The 20,000-nt window shown below is 40.4% G+C and overlaps 1 protein-coding gene and 1 pseudogene across 1 annotated transcript in view; one reads left to right on the top strand and one right to left on the bottom strand.

Annotated features, from left to right (window-relative positions):
* The window catches only part of LOC147028148 (myelin transcription factor 1-like), a 247,140-nt gene that overhangs the window by 113,060 nt on the left and 114,080 nt on the right, over positions 1–20,000 (bottom strand). The window lies entirely within an intron of this gene.
* Positions 6,139–6,279, top strand: LOC147028149 (signal recognition particle RNA; annotated as a pseudogene).

The following is a 20,000-nucleotide window of genomic DNA, read 5'->3' as shown; positions in this document are numbered from 1 at the left end:
GGGGTCGCCACAGCAGATCATCCATATGATCCGCATAGTGATTTGGCACATGTTTTACACCGGATGCCCTTCCTGATGCAACCCTGGTCGCCTCTTACGACACAGGGATCTGGTACACCTATTTAACCGGGGTATACACCGGCCCAGTACACTGGTACTCATTTCGCCGACCTCGGAAGGATGACAGGCTGAGTCAACCCCCTGGTGTTATACGACTTGGTATATACATATATACACATACATACATACATACATACATATACACACATATGCAGTGTATATATATATATATATATATATATATATATATATATATATATATATATATATATATTTTTTTTTTTTCAGTGGCCCAACGGGGCTTGAACTCAGGACTTTTTGGATCCCAAGCCGCTGCCCTAACCACTGCACCAACACCAGGCTTGCATTGCTGTCCTCATGTATCATCCCAAATTTGGTCCGATATGGTCGTGTAGTTTGTGAGGACAAGATGTTTCATTCAAATGTTAACAGACGTACATACGTGCGTATGTACAGATGGCCAGACACCAGGACCTACTCTATGAGCTTATTTCAGAGAAATAACCTAAAAAAACAGCTTGGGTTCGAGGACCACTTTGACATCGCCAGATTGAGAGACAGTATGATGTCTTTGTCGACATCTGGATAAGTGGAAAGGCTGAGGCATGCTTCATCACAAAAGGAATATGACTGATATTCCAAAAGTCAATGACAGTTTTATAATCTTCAGACAGTTGGCACAAGTGTAGAGAACTTACTTCAAGCACCACTTTCATTGAAGGTCATACATAAGGTTAAAGGCATTTCACTCCAAGAGCCCTCTTGAAAAATGTCACTGATCATCAAACACCTTCTTTCTTGAGATGGTTTCAAAGCACCATGACTGTAAATTTGTAATGATTTCTATACAACACTTTAGTTTTTGCTAAATATATTCCTGTTCTGCTGTAGCACAATAATACTTATTTCCATCTCATACACACGTAGGCAGAGAATCATATTCTTTCTGATGTTTCAGGAAAGTATTTCCATAATGATATAAAATTTTGTAATGCCACCTCTTTGTTTGTAAATGTTATACAGAGGAGATGGAGTAAGGATGAGTAAGATGCCCTTGATAGGAATGATGTGCTAAAATGATGCTCACCATGTTGCATGAGGGAGAGTTGGGAGGGGGGGGTGTTATCCGGTGCTGCCAGACTGGGTGAGCTTTTCACTGTGGTGATTTTGAGACATGTTGGACATTGAAAAAATATGGAGTTATTGTCCTCATGATGGTTACCTTTTTGCCGGTGGGTTGGCGACAGCACAGCCTGAGCTGACATTTCCATTCCAGTGTGTGTGTGTGTGTGTGTGTGTGTGTGTGTGTGTGTGTGTGTGTGTGTGTGTGTGTGTGTGTGTGTGTGTGTGTGTGTGTGTGTGTGTCAGTGTGTCTCCTCCATAATTCCAACACCATGAAACCTAGCTGGCTGAAACTTTGCAAACGTACTAACAAAACTCCAAGGAAGTGCAAAACTGAAACTTTGGTGTCCGGGCTAAAAAAAAATACCCCTTTTGAGGATAATTAATGGCCTTATTTAATTATATCCTTTTTCAGGCACATCCTCGGTCAACACACTCGTTGGGGACTTAAGGCGTATCCTGGGAAACCTCGCTGGAGTCTGAAGCCGCCATGTTTTCTGGCCTGCTCAACCATGCCTTGACTTGGACTTGAAACAGGCCGCAAGGATTTCTTAACGATAAAGTTTTTTTTTTTCACTTTCCTCACTCATATTATCGAATTCCTGTTCATCATGGCGGTGAATTGCTGGGTACATTGCAATGATTATATATGCCTGGAAACGTCAGTGTTCGTTGCTTTATTTCATTTCCACACATGCAATCACCACAAGAATATCTTAAACCAAGCAGAATTACAAAATTTAAGCTCCAGAATCGAACTTACAAGCACTTCTGACTCCAAGAAAAGTGTTCATTTGTCCAATTCAGACATATTTGACATTGAGCCTGGTGTTGGCTTAGTGGTTAGGGTGGTGGCTTGGGATCCTTGGGGTCCTGAGTTTGAGCCCCGCCAGCTGCTGAATTAACATCAGAGGGGTTGATTCAGCCTGTTATCCTTCCGAGGTCGGCGAAATGAGCAGCAGTGTACTGGTAATTATCCCTACGTGTCGAAGGTGACTTAAGGGTTGGCATCAGGAAGGGCATCCGGCCATAAAAAACATTGCCACAAGAAAGGGTACCATGATCGGAGCCTGCAAAATGCTGACCCCTGCTCAGGGAAAAAGACTTTAAAATGGTGTGATGAAAATTGTGAGACATATTTAACATTTCAGGCGTCTCTGGGAGTTGATTGTTTAATATGACAGTTCGGTGATTGCTCATTGTGTGCCAAGCAAGCCGTTTCTCATCAACCATTTCGTTGGAGTGCTTAAGCCTACTCGGTGAGTGTACTACTATATCCGCAGTTACTGAATACCTGTTTTTTGTCTTCATTTGAAAAAATATGTTGAAGGCTTCAGTCACAGACTATATTGTCCTCATTGAGGCAAATCCTTAAATAAAAGAACTGCATTAATAGAAAAGTAAGGAAAGAGAGAATAATTGAAGAGTTTTTGGGAAAGCAAAAAATCTGCTTTTTGAAAAGGGGAAGGTCATTTGTGTTTGGGAAGATGTGAGAAGGTAAAGAGTTTCAGAGTTTGGCAGTGGAGGGGAAGAAATGCACATCGTAACGGCCCACCCTTGAGTTGCCAATGGCCACACAATAATCATGTGATGTCGTGGCTTGTCGAGTATTCCTTGGTCTCACTAATGGTGGAGGTACACAAGCAGCAAGTTCTTGCGAGCAGAAACCAAAGTAATATCTAGAAAAGAGAAAGAGAGCCTACGATGCGGCATAATTTGAGTGGGTCAAGTTTTGAGGTCACATTGGTGGAGTTGACAAGTCAAATAACTTTGGATTCAATTCTGTCCAGTAATTATGTGTAGCTGAAACCTCCCCAGATGTGAGAGCAGTACTCCATCTATACAAGGACGAATCAATCATTTATATAGTTGGAGCAACTGTTCAGAGGAGAAGAATCTTTGACATCTGAACAGGACTCCTAATTTATTTGAGGCAGAATTAGCTATTTGCATAATGTGAGGATTCCAGGATAAATTTGATGTTAGAGGGATACCTAGTAGGTTTATTGTATCACATGGTGTAATTGTAGAGTTTTCAAAGGAGATTGGAGGGTTGAGGTGTGTGTGTGTGTGTGTGTGTGTGTGTGTGTGTGTGTGTGTGTGTGTGTGTGTGTGTGTGTGTGTGTGTGTGTGTGTGTGTGTGTGTGTGTGTGTGTGTGTGTTTGTGTGTGTGAGAGAGAGAGAGAGAGAGAGAGAGAGAGAGAGAGAGAGAGAGAGATAGAGAGAGAGAGAGAGAGAGAGAGAGAGAGAGAGAGAGAGAGAGAGAGAGAGAGAGAGAGAGAGAGAGAGAGAGAGAGAGAGAGAGAGAGAGAGAGAGAGAGAGAGAGAGAGAGAGAGAGAGAGAGAGAGAGAGAGAGAGAGAGAGAGAGAGAGAGAGAGAGAGAGAGAGAGAGAGAGAGAGAGAGAGAGAGAGAGAGAGAGAGAGAGAGAGAGAGAGAGAGAGAGAGAGAGAGAGAGAGAGAGAGAGAGAGAGAGAGAGAGAGAGAGAGAGAGAGAGAGAGAGAGAGAGAGAGAGAGAGAGAGAGAGAGAGAGAGAGAGAGAGAGAGAGAGAGAGAGAGAGAGAGAGAGAGAGAGAGAGAGAGAGAGAGAGAGAGAGAGAGAGAGAGAGAGAGAGAGAGAGAGAGAGAGAGAGAGAGAGAGAGAGAGAGAGAGAGATTGAGAGATTGAGTTTTTGAAACATTAAACTTTATTGATTACATTTGTCCCACTGGGAGATCTTGTCCAAATCCGAATTTAAAGAGGTGGCTATGATGAAACGAGACGTAGATCGAGTGAGGGAAGATGGGGCAGGTGGGAAAGACATGGAGGAATGTAATGTTGAGTCATCAGCATCCGATTGCATTTGGTTATTTGTGGAATAAAGACTGTCATTGATAAAAAGAAGGAAGAGTGTTGGGGACAGAAAAGAACCCCGATGTGCACCGCTGTCGATAGGGAAGGGGTCGATGTTGAACCATCAACAATTATGGAGAAAGAGCGGTCGGAGAGAAAGCTCGATATGAGAGAGAAGATTGAAGGAGGAAATCCGAGAGAGGGAAGCTTGGATATCAAACCCCGATGCCAAACTCTGTCAAAGGCTTTTGAGATATTAAAGCCAACAACAAAGGATTCCCCAAAGTCTCGTAAAGAAGAGGCTCAGACATTCCTAATGTAAGAAAGGATATCACCTGTAGATCTTGCCTTGCAAAAGCCATATTGGTGGTCATATAGAAGATTGTGAGATTCAAGATGCTTGAGAAAATGGGAATTGAGAAGACATTCAAAGACTTTGAAAACAGTAGAAGACAGAGCAATAGGACGGTAGTTGGAAGGGTTTGAATGATCACCCTTCTTTAAAATAGGTTGTCGTAATGCATGTTTCCAGGTAAGAAGAAAAGTTTGGGTTTTTTTAAACAAAAACGAAACAAACGCGCAAGCACGGGTGCAAGTTCTGAAGAACATTCCTTCAAGACACGGGGAGGAATGCCATCTTGCCTGTCGACCTTGCATATGTCGAGAGAGGAGTATTTTTTGACTGCATGAAAAGAGATTATAGGGAGGGACAAAGGATTGGTGAGGGGAGCATCAGAGGGAGATGGAATGTTACTACTGAGAGAGAGGGTGCAACCAGGGATTTTCAGGACAGTGAGGACTTAGATTCTCCCTCTTCTGCCAAGGTAATGAAGTTTCTTCATAATATTTTTGAGAAAAAAATTTAAATGAATTGAAGAACTTCAACAATCAACGTCTTCTTATAAATTATTAAAATCTTGAATTATGGTATTGTCAATTGCGAGTTATGAACACAAATGGGAGCCGTGCTTATATCCGGAACACACGTACAATTATTATTTGAACAGAAACATGTAAATACAGCTTTTCTTCAGGATGTACATTATGGAGTTTCTTGTTTAGCTGAGTGGCAGAACACAATAAGAGGCCCTTGTTGTTGTTTTTTTTTGTTGTTGATTTGTTTGAATGCCTGAGAGCAGGAGTCGCTTTCTGATTAGATCAGGATTTTAATCCAACAAAATAATGTTTCATGAATTTATGCAAGGCCATTTGGCTTTTGATGCGTTTCCTTATGGAGGCCATATAATCACATTGTTGAATGCCAATGTTCCAAGTGATCCTTCTAGAAGAAAATATTATTTTTCCCTTCTCAATTTCAGTTATTTATTTTTATGCTGCTTCCGGCTGCTTGGCTGGATCATTTTCTGGGGGCACAGCTGTGCTACTGATGCAATGTCCCCTGTTACCAGTAAGCTGGTACTCATTTTGCCAACCTCAGAAGGATGACAGGCTGAATCGACATATTAATTCAATGGCCTGACAGAGGCTTGAACTCAAGACCCTAAGATCTCAAGCCAACAACCTTCAACATTAAGCCAACACCATCCTTCCCCTTCATGACGACTGTTATCTCAAATTGTTTTTGGTTGTTTCTCATCTGCCGAGCTGGTGATTTCAATGGTACTTTGGAATCAGCTCTGGACCACAATGGTGTAGAACCCCACTCTGAGAGTGCAAAAAATTTGGCAACCATTTTAGTGAAATATAATTTAGTTGATGTATGGAGGATTCAGAACCCCCAAAGTTAAACAATTTTCATGTTGCCAAGCTTCCAATTACAGGGTATCATTTGCACGTTTAGATAGATTTTATGTTAATAATGGTTCTCAAAATTTCCCTCTGGCTTTTCAGATCATCAGTTGGTTTCTTTAAAATTGATTTTCCCCGATGTTCAGCATAGGCAGGGTGCGATTTGGTGTGGAAGGGGGGGGGGGATTTCCATGGCTTTGATTTTTTTTATCCCTGGAAATGCACTTGAAGTTCCCATTCCGGAGGGGGAGGGGGTGATAAATTTATTCCCCTTTCCCCCGTCAAAAGATTTTGTATTCATGGTGAATGAATTCGTGAAGTTTTAACGTCTGACATTCAAAAATGATAAATGCACCAGGCGTAGTGGCGTGCGCCTGTAATCCAGCTACTCGGAGGCTTGGGTTGGAGGATCGCTTGAGGACGGGGGCTCTGCGCTGGGCTGCGCTATGAGAGGGTGTAGGGCAGCCCGAAATCATGGCGAAACCCAATCCTTATTCCTGTCGTAAGAGGTGACCAGGGTTGCGTCAGGAAGGGAATCCGGCGTAAAACCTATGCCAAATCGGTATGCGGATCATAACAGATGATCCGCTGTGGCGACCCCTAACGGGAGCAGCCGAAAGACGAACAACAACATTTAAAAATGATAAATGTGTGCTGTGTCCTTTTTGAGCACAAACTGATTTCAAAAAGCTTGTTCTAACCATCCAAAAGAGTATAATATCAGCAGACATCATGGAAAACATGGTTTTAAAAATGCAACAGAGTTTGGTTTCACTGGATCTGGATAATGCTGTTCGGGTGTGAAAAGTGGATCGGATGGGATTCCAATTATCCATTATTATCATCTCACAAAACTGTATGTGGCAAAGCATAGGAAATCAACCAATGAAAATTGACTATGTCATTATAATTATGTTGCTGTATTTCGATCCGACATTAAAAAAAAAAAATATATATATATATATATATATATATATATATATATATATATATATATATATATATTATACACTGTCAAACTTTGATTTGAGTGGAAATAAGTTTTTAATCTGTACATGTAGAGCTTAAATAGCTCTAAGATTATTGTTTCATTACTGTTTTTTTTCAGCGTGAGACACGCATGAGCGATATTTGAAGGTTATTTCTCCAAATATGCTCACAGAGTGGGTCCCGGTGTCCAACCGTCTGTCCGTAATTACGTATGGCCATTAAGATGTGACTAAAATGCCTTCTCCTCACAAACTACCCGACCGATATGGACCAAATTTCGTACGATGCATCAGGACATCACGATCTCATGGCTTGTGCTCCCCATCCAGATGTGCCATCTATAAAAGAGGTTTAAGAGGGGTTTTGCTCCAAATTCTGCATATTAGCTCTGATACGAGCCTCAACAAAGTACTGTATGCAAAAACAAAGTTTTTTCCCACCTCTGGAACAAACTCCCACACTCTCTTCAATGACACTCTTCCCTCCAGGTCTTCAACACAGCTGTTCCACATGATCTCATATCTTCCCCCATCCAAAACCATGATTTTTTCTTCCCCTGTTAATCCATCCCAAACCAACCTCCTTCAAATTCCCTTCAAATTTGTTTCCTGAAAGTCCCTGTCGTACCATCTTGTTTACCCCATGTGCCCAGCCCCATCCCTCTCTCTTCCACAGATCTCCTAATGCCCGTATTCACTACTGTTGTTGTGCTTCCCTCTCTCACCCCATCTTGTCTCCTGTTCCCTTCGTTACATGTTCTGTTAGCTCTTATACGTGCCTCGACAAAGTTGACAAAAATATGCATATATTAGTATTTTATTTTAAAATATTATCAGAAACTGTTCGACAGATCCAGACCAAACTTGCCATGAGGCATCGGTGCCACGCCCTAATCCTAAGTTGTGCTCCTCATGGTTGTGACTCCCCCGGAAAGGGGGCCACGGTCCCCCTCCTCGAATCCCTCATTTTCACTTATGCATCTCCACAACTTCCTGAGTGATACGAACAAAATTTAGTGCAAAGCATCAGGATAGTAAGGTCTCATGGAGTTGTGCTCCCCATCCAGATCTGCCTCCTAGAAGAGGCTGAAAAAGGGGGGTTTCACTTCAAATTCAGGTAATTATTTTAAAATCTTCTCAGAAACTGACAGCCAGATGCAGACCAAACTCTTCATGAAACATATAGACTATTCTGTTAACTTATGACCATAACACTTCAGGAAGGGGATCCATGGCCACTTTCCCCTAATCCCTCATTTTCACTCTGCCTATTGTGGAAATAACCATCCATCCCCCATCGGGATATTTTTTGTTTGTTGGTAATGTGACTTTTCAGCTTTATTTTGCTATTTTCTATGTATATCTTTTAAGTTGTAAAAGTTAGGAAAAAACAAAACAAAACATGATATCTGTCAATTTTATCCCCCCCAATGTAAATTTTACAAATCACACCCTGAGCATAGGAGTGCCCACGAGGCCCGTATTGTTGGTCTTTTGGAAGACATTCGTTTTTGTAATGCTTTTAGAGCCTTTTGGACTTCTTTTCATGCAAGGAAAAACACTTTTCATAGTCGGTGACAATGGTGGGAAATTGCAAAAATTCATACAAAATCTTTTGCCAGGAGTATAGTTGTCACCTCTAAGGATACTTTTTATAAAAGTGTAATCTTCTTTACATTAGTGATAGTTTTTCTATGATTAACCATCTAGATAAAGAGGTAGGTATTAGAATTGCAAAAAAACCCAAACATAGAGTTAAATAGAAATAAAAAATGATGCTAATAATTTATAAATAAAAAAGAGCTTTTTCATAGTCTTGTCAAAGAACGTGCAATTGAGCTTTAATGCAGCTTTGGATTGAAAATTTGAGTCTTTTTCACTCCTTCAAAGTATGTATTCTCCTTGGAGAATAAAACTAAAGCACAACAAATACAATCTTTACAATCACCTGAAGGTGGGATAGTAAGTGAGCCTCAGATTATTCAAAAATTAGTCGGTGATCCTTTTTCTTCTTAATGCTTAAACCACTTGGTGAGTGCGCTACAATATTCGCAGTCACTGAATACTGTATAATGATCGACTTAGTTCAGGTTTCACTCGCCTGCGTTGGCCACATGTTGTTCGAAAAAAATAAAAAAGAGTTTCCAATTTGTTTTAAAATAAATAAAGAGTGTATTTCTCCGTTTTCTGTTACAAAAGGTTTTGGGCAGGGAAACGTCTTATCTGGACTCTTTTATGTTGTTTCCATTGAACCTCTTTGAGTTTGGTTGCATGATAAATGTTTGGGATTCTCTTCTTTCTTCTGAAGAATCCTATTTATCCTATATTGGCATCCTGTCTCCCTGCTCTCCACATATGATAAAATCTGGCATGGCATACGCAAAAGAGAACTGTACGATAGTTCAATCTCAAGAAGATGAATCTGAATTAATTAAAATGCTGAAAGAGCAGGTCTTGGGTCACTGATGATTTCGTGTGATTCGAAGGTTGTAATCACATTAATAATCATTGGGAAATTATTTTCTTACATTTGAAACTCAAAATATGCTAAAATTAACTTTTGAGTCAAAACTTTTGTCAGTGATCGAAAAACAGACCGGAATTTACCAAAGATGCTATGACGTCACGTTCTCCGAAAACTTCGTGAACATTCGGAAACAGCGTGTGAACAATGGTGAGATGCGAATCAGAGAGCGATTTCAGCGGCGATGAAATTGAGTGTTTTCATTCCGATATTGCCGAGGACGAGTCGGAGGATGATGGGAATTTATACTATGAGTTTCTTGCCCTGAGCCATATAAATTTGAGCCACTTGCGAGTGCCAGAAAATGGCCTGTTTCGTGTACAAGTGGCAGGAGTGACTGTCCGGCAGTTCACACTGACAGACTCCACCAGACACATTGGTTTGTAGATTTTCATTTTCTTGTTCGATGCATAAAATAATGTAAAGTTTGATTCGTCTGTGACTTGATATAATAATTTTTAACCCTCTAGTCAAGAGTCAGAAATAGAATGAATCAATAATGGACCCAAATATATTATACACCATAGCCTTGGCATTGAAGTCTTTCTGACAGCTGAGCTTGATCCCCGCGAAAGTGAACAGTTAGAACAAACCCCAACTTTCAAGAGACTGTTGTGGCATATACAGTGTGGAGAAAAAGTATTTGATACACTGCCGATTTTTCAGGTTTTCCCACTTAGAAAGCACGTAGAGGTCTGTAATTTTTATCATAGGTACACTTCAACTGTGAAAGACGGAATCGAAAACAAAAATCCTGAAAATCACATTGTATGATTTTTAAATAATTAATTTGCATTTTATTGCATGAAATAAGTATTTGATACATCAGAAAAACAGAACTTAATATTTGGTACAGAAACGTTTGTTTGCAATTACAGAGATCAGACGTTTCCTCTAGCTCTTAACCAGGTTTGCGCAGACTGCAGCAGGGATTTTGACCCAACTCCTCCATACAGATCTTCTCCAGATCCTTCAGGTTTTGGGGCTGTCGCTGGGCAACACAGACTTTCAGCTCCCTCCAAAGATTTTCTATTGGGTTCAGGTCTGGAGACTGGCTCGGCCACTCCAGGACCTTGAGATGCTTCTTACGGAGCCACTCCTTAGTTGTCCTGGCTGTGTGTTTTGGGTCAGTGTCATACTGGAAGACCCAGCCATGCCCCATCTTCAATGCTCTTGTTGAGGGAAGGAGGTTGTTGGCCAAGATCTCACGATACATGGCCCCATCCATCCTCCCCTCAATACGGTGCAGTCGTCCTGTCCCCTTTGCAGAAAAGCATCCCCAAAGAATGATGTTTCCACCTCCATGCTTCACGGTTGGGATGGTGTTCTTGGGTTGTACTCATCCTTCTTCTTCCTCCAAACACGGCGAGTGGAGTTAAAACCAAAAAGCTCTATTTTGGTCTCATCAGACCACATGACCTTCTCCCATTCCTCCTCTGGATCATCCAGATGGTCATTGGCAAACTTCAGATGGGCCTGGACATGCGCTGGCTTGAGCAGAGGGACCTTGCGTGCGCTGCAGGATTTTAATCCATGACGGCGTAGTGTGTTACTTTTCTTTGATAATTTGATGGTTTGATTTGATGGTTTTCTTTGATACTGTTGTCCCAGCTCTTTTCAGGTCATTGACCAGGTCCTGCCGTGTAGTTCTGGGTTGATCCCTCACCTCTCATGATCATTGAGGCTCCACGAGGTGAGATCTTGCATGGAGCCCCAGACCGAGGGAGATTGACTGTTATCTTGAACTTCTTCCATTTTCTAATAATTTTGCCAACAGTTGTTGCCTTCTCACCAAGCTGCTTGCCGATTGTCCTGTAGCCCATCCCAGCCTTGTGCAAGTCTACAATTTTGTCCCCGATGTCCTTAGACAGCTCTCTGGTCTTGCCCATTGTGGAGAGGTTGGAGTCTGATTGATTGAGTGTGGACAGCTGTCTTTTATGCAGATAACGAGTTCAAACAGTTGCAGTTAATACAGGTAATGAGTGGAGAATTGGAGGGCTTCTTAAAGACAAAACTAACAGGTCTGTGAGAGCCGGAATTCTTACTAGTTGGAAGGCGATCAAATACTTATTTCATGCAATAAAATGCAAATTAATTATTTAAAAATCATACAATGTGATTTTTAGGATTTTTGTTTTAGATTCCGTCTTTCACAGTTGAAGTGTACCTCTGATAAAAATTACAGACCCCTTCGTGCCTTGTAAGTGAGAAAACCTGCAAAATCGGCAGTGTATCAAATACTTGTTCTCCCCACTGTAAATACCAAAACATGTTTAGCCTCATTGAGAAATATTCTACCAAATTTAGAAAAAAAAAGTGGAAAATTGATCAATTTTTTACAATTGAAATGACATAGCCCAATTTGCTGATGCTGTTAAAAAAGTAATTTAATCAACAATAAGTTGATTTGTTGAGAAATTTTTTTATGCTTGTTTTTTTCATGTTTTTCAGAAAGTTTATTTATGTGTTTTTCCATGTACTCTTTAAGAATACATTTCAAGGTTTTTCAGAAAGTTTATTTATGTGTTTTCCCATGTACTCTTTAAGAATACATTTCAAGGTTTTTCTCACTTAAACTCAACAATTGATTCTGTGACAGAGCAGTATCTGGAGAACTTGTCAACCAACAACTCATATATTCACAGAGTGGTGATCAGATGTGTTTATGCCTTCGTAATCCTTGGCTGTGAAATGGTCACCACAATGACAAGTCTATCCAAAGGGTCCTCTTTACCCGTTTTCTTTGGGGGAAAATTCGCCCGTTTTGTTTGTACAAATCTTATCCACTGCTGGCGAATGTTTGATTCCTTCGGGAATCGGTGGGAGCGATTACCCGTTTTCCAGCCATTTTCGCAAAACATGACGACACACGTACGAGGCATGATGTACAAATATCCAAATAACTTTGTTCTACAATAATTCAAAATAAAAAAGGATAATACAGACAGTTGCAAACTCAAAAAAGCGAAAGAACGGCCCGCTGAACTGGACACTTCTTCAATGAGTGAGTAAACATCCGCTTTGTTTTGGAGAACGTGACGTCACCATCCATATGTGGCACGCGGCTGTTTTTTTTTTAAACAGCCTCGAGAAATAACAACTTCGGAGTTAAATTTCATTAATTTTCCCAATAGTTAGGCAACCACAATAGTTTGCATCGAGCTATTTAATGCACATATAATCATATTGATAAATTTTCAGAACATGTTTGGTGACCCACAACCTGCTCTTTAATAATTTCACTATTGTTTGTTCAGCTAAAAGAAACTGCACAGCGAGTTATACCTCTAATTTTGGATTACTAATGGGGTTTTCTTTCCCAACACTACCTCACAACTTGTCCTGGAATAATGATGGAATTTCCCATTTGGGTGTTCATCTCAGTGATTCTCGAAGTATCAAAAAAAACTCGGACAGACAAATAAATAATGTCCATACAAAACTTCAGAAATGGAAGGGTCTTTTTTTGTAAAGTCATCAGTTATGAACAATTTGGTCACTTTCACCCTCTGCAGAGGGTTATTGTCTTCGAGCCATCAAGGTGGCTCATCAAAAACATTAAAACACTTAATTGTTTTTTTTTGGGGGGGGGGTGGTTGGAAACACTAAAGCCGACCAGGCATGTCAAGGCTTCCTTGTAATGAAGGGGTTAAGGGCTTGTTGATATAACCAGCAAACTTATGACTTTCCACCTTTGGGTAAAAAAAAACAAAAAGCCTTCATTGTAACCTTGGCAGAAAAGCTAAAGCTAAAAAAACTGGCTGACTGGGATGTGGCCGCAAGCTACTTTTGCACGATCTCCCTAAGAATGATGTGCCATCGCTTCCTCTGCATATGCAAAATGTTATCAACACTTGGCAAGCTCTGTCACTCCATTATAAGATCAGTTCTTTGACCACCTTGATGTTTCTAAATTAACTAATTTTCTACAACGCCCTTTTTAAAGGCATCCCTTCCCCTTTTTTTTTTTTACAGACCGTTGTCCAGTTTTTGTTAGGTCACACTATTTTTTCCAGTATGTAATTTATAGGATTTTCAAAATGAAAGATGGAAGTCTGGTCATGAAATCTCTAACTTTTCTAGTTTTAGATCGATTTGGATTATTGGTCAGCTTTTTAAAACCATCCAAAGGGAATTAAATGGAAAACTACGTAACTCAAAATTATTTTGGAAAAGGGAGTTTACATTATTTTTGTGTTGGGTTTATTTTTTCTGATTCTTTAAAAGATCCTTTTTGGTGTTTGATGGAAAGAGCTGCTCGGGTTAGGGATCTTCTCCTCTTGTTCCTTTATGGAGAGGTTGATATACGGCTCCAATATCTAAGCATTTGAGTGATTTTCAATGGAGATTAGTGAATTGGATTCTTCCTTGAAATATTTTGTTATACAAATGTATTAGAGTATTTTGGTTGCCAAATAAAAAATTGCAATTTATAAAACAAGAAAAAAACAGAAGTGGAAGATAGAAGACGGGGTATGTATGAGTGTATTTTTGACTCGTAAAATTTTAATTGTTTCTCAGATTCAGCTTGAATATTTTTTTCAGTTGCAAGTATGGGAGGGTACAAGATTTTATTGATGAACAACATACTCATACTTTTCTCTTCAATCTCATCCTTCCCTCCAGGTTTTCAAGACAGTTGTTCACCACCATCTCAGGTCATCCCCCATCCAAAAACATGACCTTTTCTCCACCAGTGACACCGCCCACCAACTCTCCCCCCACCCCAAATTTGGCTTCTGTTTTTATATTTTCCAACCCATGGATTCTCCTCTCCCCCTCATCATTACCCACATTCCTTGTTTGTCCATTTCCATCTATTTTCTCCCTCCGCCCTGCTGTTGGCATTTCCCCGTTCTCCTGCTGTTCCTTCTGCTATGTTGCATCCTGATCCATTCTGTGTTCTTCCACGAGCCTTGACTATGTATACAAAAATGGTGTCAAAAAATGCTCTTTGCTTTGGAAGAAATAGTAAACTTGATTCTTCTTTTTGATGTAATTATGAACCTCATACAATTGTTTCCTTAAAAAAAATGTTTGTTTTTTGTTTATATCTGCTTTGGAAACTGTTTTTGTAATTTAAAAAAGCATGAAAAACTGTCTCACTCACTCTCACTCTTTCTCTTTCTCTCTTGCTCTCTCTTCCTCTTCTTCTCCCTCTCCGAAACTGAATTGACACTGAATTTGTCTTGCTGATATAGCACTTCAGGCAGAAACACAACTAATGTTGATATTTCATAATTTTACTTGTTCACTTCCCCTAAAGGGATTTAATTGTTAATTATAACAAGAGATCTTTCTCTCATTGCTGTTTATGCATCCCTCTCACCACCCACACACCAATACAAGCACAAATCACATGCTGAGCTGACAACAGATGGTTCCATGTCTTTTATGTGACAAATTATCTGAAGCAGTGTTTAAAGAAGACATGTTCAAAGACTTTTGCTTTACCTGCATGGGCTTTTAATGAGCCTTTCACAGATCAATTGTGGGGTGCAGGGATGTTCAGCATACATTATTCATCTGTTGTTTGTTATTTTGTGTTCTTTAAAGTCCAGGTTGCTGATCAATTTGCATTGGTCTGAGCCTCATTTTGGCTCCTCCATTGTGACTTGCTATCCTTCTTTCGTGTTGGCTATTGTTTTGTGGTGCTTTAAATGTAGAAATTGCAATTACTTGCAGCAGGAATGAACACAAGTCCTGTCAAAGGAATAACCAGGCATATATATATATATATATATATATATATATATATATATATATATATATATATATATATATATATATATATATATATATATATATATATATATATATATATATATATATATATATTACCAAAAGCCAAATCAGATCTCTCTCACCCATAAAGGGAGGGAACAAACAATCAGCTCTCACCTAATTAATTATCCCCAGCTGTGAATATGACTTCACAATTACACAGTGGCCTTGAAATATAATGCCACATTTAAATGAATTATGAATTACGTCGAAACAATTTTTCCAAATGAATTTTTTTTACTCACAAATGAAGGGATTAAACTAAACACTGTTGTTGTTGAAGGAGGTTACATCTCAGGAATACGTGGAAAAAACTGATACAAATCAAAATTTTCTGGTGGTAAATGTATTCAGCCCATTATGTCAGTACTTGGTGGAAGCACCGTTTGTAGCAATGACTGCTATGAGTCTTTTTTGGTAGATCTCTACCAGGTTTGCACAGTGAGATGGTGAAATCTTTACCCATTCTCCATGTGAAAATTACTGTAGTTCTGCCAAGTTCGATGGAGATTGTCGATGGACTGGAATCTTCAAATCTCGTCATAAATGTTCAATTGAGTTCAAGTCAGGAGTTTAACTGGGCCACTCAAGAACATTTATTTTCTTCTTATTCAGTCACTCCAGTGTGGCTTTCGCTTTGTGCATCAGATCATTGTCCCGCTGAAATGTGAGTCTCCTTCCTGTGTCAGATTCATGGCTGACACGAGAAAGTTTTCATCAAGGATACTCCTGTACTTTGCACCATCCATTGTCCCTTCTGTCCTGACAAGCTTGCCAATCCCTGCTGATGAAAATCAGCCCCAAACCATGATACTACCACAACCATGCTTGACAGTTGGGATGGTGTTGACTGGGTGATGTGTAGTGTGAGGCTTGCACCAGATGTAGCACTTTGAATTTAGACCAACATGTTCAATTTTTGTCACGTCTGACCACAAATGTTTTCTGCACATATCTGCAGTATCATTAAGATGCTTTTTTGCAAACTCCATACAAATTATTCGATGTGTATTTTTCAGTAATGGCTTCTCTATTACCACCTGTCCATAGAGGCCAGCTTTGTGAAGGGAACGGGATATTGCCGATTGATGACCCACCCCCCCATCTTAGACATAGAGCCTTTCAGATCTTTCAAAGTCATTGCTGGATTTCTGGTGACACCCTGAACCAGTTTCCTGCTTGCCTTGCTGCTGAGTTTGCATGGACAACCTGATCTGCATTGAGCTTCGGTGGTATGATATGTCTTCCACTTCTTAATGATGTATTTCACTGTGCTCAAAGGGATAATGAGTGACTTAGAAATCAACTTATAACCCTCTCCTGAATGGTGCTTCTCCACCACTTCACAGAATTTCTGACTTCTTTGGAAAGCTCCTTGGTCTTCATGTTTGCCTTGTTGGTTGACCGAATGAGTTGCACCTTAAAACTCCTTAGACAAGTGGAGAAGCTAAATTTTAAAGTGAAAGCACTGATTATATACAGCTGAAACACATTACACTTATTTTTTAACCTTTCAAAAAAATAATTTGCTACTGAAGTGATTTTGAGTTAATTAGGCAAAGGGTTTCAATACTTACAGTATACAACTGAGAATCATCTGATTTCTCTGTTAATCAAATTTATTCACACATAATCTGTAGTTTTTACATTTATCACGTTGGAGTAGTTTGTGGAGTCTCCATATACGAAGTTTGATTTGAAAGCATTATGAAATAAGCTCAGGTGGCATCAAAATGTTTTGGAAAGGGAGGGGGGGTGAATACTTTTTTTGGATGCCATGTCGAGGCTCGTGTAAGAGCTAACACACAGAACACATTACAAGGCAGGAGACAATAAGGGTGGGAGAGGGAAGCACAAGATAGTGGAGAACAGAGACAATGGGAGATCCGTGAAAGGGAGAGGGATGTGGCGGGGTTCACGGGGTAAACATGATGGCCATGCCAGAGACTTTCCAGAAGGAAAACAGGGAATTTTAAGGAGGTGGGTTTGGGGTGAATTAACAGGGGTGGAAAAGATCATGGTTTTGGATGGGGGAAGATAAGAGATGGTGGTGAACAGATGTTTTGAAGACCTGGAAGGAAGAGTGGGATTGAAGAGAGTGTGGGAGTTTGTATAAACAGTCAGGAGGTGTGTCTGATGTATTAATGTGGTCATCATTGGTTAGATATTTATCGATATTCCGTCCTGATGAGGGTAAATAAGAGATATATATATATATATATATATGTATTTTTTTTTTTCACCACTGATTCAATGACTGACTGACTGACTGACTGACTGACTGACTGACATTAAAGATCAGTGCCTTTTTGGTGGACATCAAAACCAGCCATATAAATGAAAAATAAAATCACAGAATCGTCAGACAACATCCTTCAAAGAAATTAAAAAATAAATAGAAAAAATGCAGGTGAGTGATCCGAGACAATGGGGTAGCATGAGATTTTGTGTGCTGATGGACATTAAGGTCGATACACCAGGATACATCACAGAACCATCGCAAAGCATCCAAAAATGAAAATATAAATAAATGAAAAAAAAAGAAAATTAATAAATGAAAAATCAAATGTAGGTGAGGTGAACGACCCAAGACAATGGGGAAAACACGGTTCATATGCTTACAAAATGTGTAAGCACACCCCGTTAGGATATATACATATATATACATATATAGCCGAGTTTGTGTCTGTGGGTCTGTGGGTGGGTCACAAGTGCCACCCATTCTACAGGCCGCGCCGTCCCGTTCCTTTCCCTCCAGCCATCGAGAAGTTGCCGCCACCTTTTTTGCTCCACAAAGCTCAGATTGTTTACAGACCTCTGATGTACATTTGAAAATTGAACAATGCGTCTTCTATCATTAAATGAAGATACCGTTTTGAGGAAACAAAGGACATTTTGAATACAACTCAAATAAAGTAATGCATGTTTTGTCCGCAGCGATCGTGGCAGAGCGTTCTAATGTGTACCACCCCATGAAGGTGCATTACTTCTCAAATGCAGAGGAAAGAAAATATCGATATTTCATTTTTAAATTTTTGGTTTTCGCCTGACTTTTCAAGGCTTATAAACAAACTAATAAACATGTAATATTATGTGAAGTAAATGATCATTCAAATTGGCTTGGTTGTGAAATATGTACCTGCATCCGTAATTAATTAGTCAGGAGGCCGGGGTAATTCCCAAGAGATATTTATTATGTACATGCACACTTTAAAGTTGTATGAAATATACACATCCACTTTCATACACTCAATACCAATCTCAGTCTGTGTGCATTTTTAAACTGAATAAGGTACGTTTTCATGAGAATGAAAATAGTCACGATTAATATTTGAAGTCTTTAATTTTTAAAAATGTCCTTTTGTTGGTGATTTGTATGTGCTGTATGCTGTTGAGATGTTGAGGGGTGTGTTCATTATTCAAGCAGCTTGCGAGCACTTGCCATGGCAGATATTCCTGTCAACAGTTTCTAATGGAGTGCTTGCTTGAGTGTTTAAGCCACTTGACAAGCACTCCACAAGAAACTTGGTAATTGAACACACACCAGATTCACTACATGATGATGTATATGAAGATAAAACCGCAAATTTATCACCAGTGGGATACATTTACCTTGCATGAGGCCTCGAGATATGGACAATTATCATTTCTTCATAACTGTTTGAGAGAGGACTTCCTAAGAAAGTGAGACAATCAGGATGATGACTCTCTCAACAATATGTATAAATGGCACTGTATGCATTTTTTAATCCTGTATCTGATGATGGGCTCGAGTGAGAGTGTGAAACGTTCGACATTTAAAACTTTCATCCCAGTGATCAATTTTATTTTAACTTCAAGTATGGTGCCTGGGATGTAAACCTTTTCTTCCATTGCAAAATATATATATATATGCATGTCTATATATATATATATATATATATATATATATATATATATATATATATATATATATATATATATATTGTAACGGTTTTCGCGCCCGCCGGCGTGCGACGGCCACGTAACTCGAATCGCGGCACGTCGCCCACCGGACGGACAATCCAGTCGTGACCCTCTCGGACTAACGCCGGGAACCAGTCACGGGTGGACCTTTCGGTCTCACCGCGATCGAGCCAATCAGCCCCCGCGTGGGATAGGGTTGCTCGCCAAATTCGAACTACCTAAGTACCCACGCGGAGGGTAGACCGGGCGATCGCACCTCGCCGCAGGTCGACTTCGGACATGGGCCACTTAAGCGACCCGTTCCGTACTATCGGGATAACCGAGCGGTGTTATCGTCGACCTCGACGGTTCGATTAATTATCGGGCGTACTCAGCCCACTACCAACCCTTCACGTGAAGCAAGATGAGGGCTCAATGGGGGAAAGACGAAGCGAAGCGGGAGAACAGTTCAACAATAAAGCACATTTATTCTCGGCACACGGGAAGCACACAAATACAATTCCACCAAATGCACACAAAAAAGAAAACACAATTCCATTTACACAAAAAGCAAACATAAAAGTGAAAACACAGTGCAGAGCTAATTCCGACTACCGAGCACACGGCAACACTTATACAATTCTACTTCACAGACGGCGCCGACAACACATACCCAAAACCAAGGAAAAGAAATCCCCCAAGAATGAGGTAGGCCTGGGGCCGAGACCTGGTCGGGCCTACCCGTCTGGTGATGAGACGCGGAGCGGCGATGGCCCCGCAACCCGCGGGCCTCGTGGACAGTGCCTGGCAGGGGGGTGGGAACGGGGCGCCCTTGGTCGCACTATCTCAGCGCGGGGGGAAACAGGAGGGGGTTGCTGATGCTCGGGGTATAGAGGATCTTTATTATGTGCGCGACGAGCGTCTCCACCTCGGCCAGGTCGCGCTGCCGGCCTCCCAGGGGTGCAGCTCCCTGCACGACGCGAGCACCCCCTCG

This window comes from Eptatretus burgeri, chromosome 4 (assembly GCF_056783735.1).
Source record: "Eptatretus burgeri isolate ZD-2024b chromosome 4, Ebu_testis_v1, whole genome shotgun sequence".
NCBI classification, from domain to species: Eukaryota; Metazoa; Chordata; class Myxini; order Myxiniformes; family Myxinidae; genus Eptatretus; species Eptatretus burgeri.
Note: the sequence above shows the minus strand (reverse complement) of the source record. Positions and strands in the feature narration are given on the sequence as shown.